This window comes from Dryobates pubescens, chromosome 20 (assembly GCF_014839835.1).
Source record: "Dryobates pubescens isolate bDryPub1 chromosome 20, bDryPub1.pri, whole genome shotgun sequence".
NCBI classification, from domain to species: domain Eukaryota; kingdom Metazoa; phylum Chordata; class Aves; order Piciformes; family Picidae; genus Dryobates; species Dryobates pubescens.
In genome coordinates this window covers 11,728,362-11,733,810 of record NC_071631.1, presented here as the reverse complement: position 1 = coordinate 11,733,810, position 5,449 = coordinate 11,728,362, and positions in this window count along the sequence as shown.

Below are 5,449 nucleotides of genomic sequence, written 5' to 3'. Positions count from 1 at the left end.
GCCCGCTCTCTGCCCGCGCATGCGCCCCGCGCGCCGCGCCCCGCCCTCTGACGCCCACCCCCGCCCGGCCACGTGACCGCGGGAGCAGCCGCTGCCCGCCGGCAGCCGTGGCCTGTGTCACGTGATACGAGCCCATTTTTCCCCACGCGAGGGCATGTCATGTGACAGTGCCTCGCGCCCGCCCACGAGCGGCGCGCCGCAGGAAATGGCGGGAGGCGGCGGCTGCGCTGCTCCGGTTCCCGTTGCCGGAGCGCAGCGTTCGTAGCCGTAACCGAAGCGAACTGTGCGTTTTTGTGAGAGAGAACGACGCCAATTCCGCCAGCGGCATCTCTGCCGCGCCCCTACCGCCTCTGAAAGAGGAGCGGCCGGGGGAGGTCAGCCCTCGGTCAGGGGGGCAGGATGAAGCTTGCCAGCTAAGCAGTTTTGGGTTTTTTTTCTCGGTACAAAAAGAAAATAGTTTCGTTAAAACGCTTTGAACAATTTGGCACGTACTTCCCCTTCGCTCCTCGCTGGGAGACAGCAGCAGGCTGAACAAACACCGGCTCTGGGCCTCAGCCGGGGCGTGTGCGGGCACAGGGATAAAAAGAGTGCAACTTTTTATCCGTTCCTAAGTTCAAAGAGACAAAGACAGTATTTTTAAGGCAACCCCTCACACGGAGGGCAGCACAAATAACAGGCTGAATCACAGAATCGGAGAGTTGTTTGGGGTGAATGAGATCTTTAAGATCATTGGGTCCAGCCATCAGCCTAAGATCACCATGGCCATTAAAGCCATGTCCCAAAGTGTCATGGACTTGGAAGACTGGAATTTCCACTCTTGGTGTGACCCAGCCCTGAGCACAACTGTTCTGCTCTTCATTTGTGCAAAAAATTACTGCCACCATAGTGCAAGGTGCTAGAACTCCACAGAGCTATGCTGGCCGAAAATGTGGTTCATCAGGGGAAAGGCAAAACAATGCAGTAACCTTTTGTATTGCTTCAGTTGTTAAGTACCCAGAGAAGTTTCATCTACATGTTAGACCAGCAAGTCTGCTCTCATGCACCTGCTCTCTGACACACTGGTGATGTTCTGTAGGCAAAAGGGCAGAGAGAAAAACCTGTGACTGCAGAGCAAGCATGCATGCATGTGGTGTAGCTCAGCTGCAAGCAGGTATGTCCATGTCACACCTTCCTGACATGGCAATTTATAGTGCAAAAATCACACACACTCAATTACATATGCAAAGGTTACATTAAACACTTGTCTCTTCTTACATTTCCTTAACTTTGATATCTGATGATTTGTTCTCATAGTGTTTTTCTGCCTTTTTACTAACAATCTTAAATTAGAAAAAGGAAGAATGGACTGAGGAAACTGAGATGAGTTTAGCACAAGGAAATGCCACTTTGCCTCAAGTGGAAAGACCTTCAAAATCTGACAAGCATTCACACCTCAGGGGATGGCCCCACATGGAGATAAATTCCCCGTGAATTATTCCCTGTGGCGTTACAAAATCCCCAATATTTCTCATAGAAAAGCAGGATGAGGTACAAAACGCATAGAGCCAATCCAAGAAGTACATACTTGGTACCAATGCGGAAGCCAGTTGTGCCTGAGCTCTAGTCCAGATTTAAATGCAAGAGATCCTTGCTGGCTTGACACAGCTCTCATCTCACCCTCAGAAATGCAGAGGACTCTTGAGTTTCTACAGTTCCTTCTGAAGTTAAGAAGTTTTCAGTGAATAAAAATCCTGCCAGTGTTTCTCCTTTTGTGCTTCTTGTCTGCAAGGTGAAACTGGTAACAGCACTCGTGCTGTCCTTCAGAATGTTTAATGGTCATGCTAAGGGAGGATGAACATTTATTGCCTCTTAGTGAAGAAGAGTAAAAAACAAGGAATCCAAACCCAAAACTTAGACATGATATTGGCTGCCTACTTTTGACAAGCTATTAACACCTGAAGTATAACAGCAAAAGTGCCACAAGCAGTAGAAGCTGGTTAAGAAAATCCAAGTCATACAGCAAAGAAAGTAACCAACAGCCAAGCTTGTGCAGGGGTGGCATAATGAATCCTTGCTCTCCAGGCCAGCAGCAAGGTGGACCTAAAACCTGGACTGCAACAATAAAGGATGAATGAGTGAAGAGTAAAAGCCGTTTTGTGGTGTCTGCTAGCAGCACTAGCATCTTCCCAAACCAGGGCATCCCTCACCAGATGCCAGAACTGCTTCAGGACAAACAGGCATCTCCTAGAACTACCTGTGTTTCCTTCCAAGGCAGCTTCCATCTCTCATTGGTCTCCCTGGTAGGCTCAGCTTTGCCCTTTTCCTTCCTCTTTTTCCTCCTTTCACTTCACTTTCTCCCATGAACCCAGTGATTTGATGAAGCCTCCCTTTTCTCAGGCCTCTCCCTGCAGCCACCCCAGCCTCTGCTTTCTGCTGTCAGTCTCAGCACAGATCCCTGCCATTCCTGCCTGCTGCCACCCTGCTCTCTCAAATTCATCACCTCCTGTTCAGGTACTGCTATTCCACATTTCCCACTGCCCAAGTCACCTAAGTCTTGGGTAGCACTTGACCTCCTTCCAGTGCTGCTCTATGTCCACTTCCCTTCATGTTCCCAACAGCTGGCAGCTCTCCAAATCTTCCTAGGTGTGCCATTCCAAATCTCCTGTCACAGTGGCTTGGCGCTCAGCATGCTGCAGGGTGAGAAGGGCTATTCCTGCACAGAGAATGATGGTGTTCCCTGGAAAGGACACTGCAGGAGCTCAGCAGAGGAAGCCACATAGCTCAGTCCTAGGTCAGGTGTTCACTCAGCTGCATCCTCCCACCCCTGCAGCCAGGCTTCATTTATAAGGCAGGGTGCAGAAGGTCTTTCTCTGTTTTGCTTTTTCCTTCCTCTTTGCCACCTCTTTCCTTAGCTTTCCTGTCCCTATAATGTCCAGGAGTGATGGGAAGCAAGTGCTGCCCATTCCTCCTCACAACTTTTCCCATGTGGCTGCTAAGGAAGCTTCTCATTTGAAGTGCTGGTGCTCTATCTGCCAGGACAATAGACTCTGGAAATACCACTTTAACTACCGTGTTGCTGGGGGACCTGAGATTAAGTCATATCTCTCTAACCCACAGTTTGCACCTTCATTTTATTTCTGGTAAACTGCTTTGAAATCTTCCTGGAAGGAACTGCAGACTGAAGTCCAGCCTCTGCTTGCCACACTTGCAGAACAATTCTTGTTGCATCACTTATGTTACCCCTTCCTTCCCCTCAGGGCTGTCCCCAGTTTCCTTAGATAGAAAGGTAGTTTACTCACCACATGCCTTTCGTGTTGCATGATTCAACTTCTGATGTGTGAAGAAGGGGCAACCACGTAGGAAATGTGATCTTTAGAAAAAAAAGGAGGAGAGGGGATTCCCTCTGAAGTGCTTTCCACAAGAGAAACTGTTGAGAACTGTGAGCGTTGAGAAGCATCACAGCCAATGAGGGCTTCACAAGACATGATGTCCAAAAGAATCACTTAACATGCACAAAGATCCCCTTCTCCTGCCAGGATCTGCTTCTCTCAGAGATGGAATCATTTTTGTTACCTTGTCAAAATTGCACATGCCTTCACTGTTCTTTTCCTTGCTTCCTCTGACTCCACTCTCCACTCCATACTACTGAGAGAGTTGGGTTTGTTCAGTCTGGGGAAGAGAAGGCTCCCAGGAGACCTTATTGTGGCCTTCCAGTATCTGAAGGGGGCTACAAGAAAGCTAGGGAGGGACCTTTTTAGAGTGTCAGGTAGTTACAGCACTAGGGGGAATGGATCCAAGCTAAAGGAGGGGAGATTTAGCTTAGACATTAGGAAGAAGTTCTTCACCATAAGAGTGGTGAGACACTGGAACAGGTTGCCCAAAGAGGTGGGGGAAGCCTCATCCTTGAAAGTTTTTAAGGCCAGGCTGGATGTGTCTCTGGGCAACCTGATCTAGTGGAAAGCATCCCTGCCCATGGCAGGGATTTGGAACTATATGATCCTTGAGGTCCCTTCCAATCCTGACAATTCTATGATTCTATACTAAATTCCTGTCACCTTTGCCATTTCAGAGGGCCACTAGGATCTGAGCTTGGTTTCAAAGAACCAAACAGCACCTCAACACTCAAATGAGACACTGCAACCATGTGAAGAACTCTCCTTCTGCTCCTTCTGGCCATCAGCTGATGCCTAGAACCATGGGGTATGGTAACTTTGATACCAGAATGTGGAACGACAATGGTTACTCAGAATTGTTAAATCACCAGCAGCACAGTGCAGAGGAGGGTGGAAAAGCCTTCTGGAAAGTAAGTGTCTGATCTGGCAGCTGCTGTGACTCACAGGGGGATTTCACATGGGAATGACTCTGAGCAGGCACAGGAGAAAGGCCTCCTGAAGCACCAGCTTGCACAGATACTGCCAGAGAGCAGAGATAAAGATAAAACAGTTCCACGAGGGCAGCAAAGCAGCCTTCAGGGGATTACTATGAATGGAAGCAGCTCTGCTTGGTGCTCAGAGCCAGTATGCTTTCCTCAAGTGTGTGAGCCACAGGTTGCAAAGTTAGAGAAGTCACACACGCTGGGGGGGACAAGGCACTGCCCCAAGAGACAGCTCTGCATGTGTGTGACTTGGAAACACAGATCTGTAGGGTGTGATGCTAGGTCCCTGCTCACTGCAGGGAGGTTGGACTAGATGACCTTTAAATGTCCCTTCCAATCCAAAGCATTCCATGATTCCATGTGCCGCTGGATGAGGTATAAATGTGCCTGCATGTCAATGGGATGCATGCCAGCAGTGTTGGATGGGATCTGCTCACAAAGAGCACGGTGCGAGTACACGCACAGCACCCCAAGCACACACTCCGTGGGTGCATGTTCTCTTTGGGGGTGCAGGGAGGCAGTGGACACACACCGTGTGTGTTGTGCAAAAGGCAATGTTACCACATGGCTGGCTGGAATTCCTGGGAATGCCTCATACAAGCCCTGACACAATTAGATTCTGTGTGAGCAGCTCAGCCCTCTCCTCCTGCCCCGGTGTGCTGGCATGAGGAACTTCCAGAAACCAGAAAGACTGAGCTCTTGGTTTCCACTGCTGCCAGTCAGGTGCTGTTCCCCCACCCACTGGCTTCAGACATCATTAGTCACAACTTCCCCATGTGGCAAAGCCACTAAGTTGCCCAAAATCACCCAGCTGGCTCCTGCACCCCCAGCTCAGCTGAGCTGACCAAAGCTGGTGGCATCCAAGGAGCAAATGCCAGAGCAATGCTTACCTCTTGCACTGACACAACAGCTCAGTCTTAGGTGCCCTTGTTTTACCTTGGCTCCACACCAGAAGTGTTTTGGGGAAGGATTCTCCCCCTCCCATGCAAAAAGCATTGTGTTGAGGCTTTGGCCCTCTCCTGCCTCCCCTTCCTCAACACTGCCTGCTCTGTGCAACACCCACCTTTTGTAAGGCCCATTTCCAGTGGGACTACC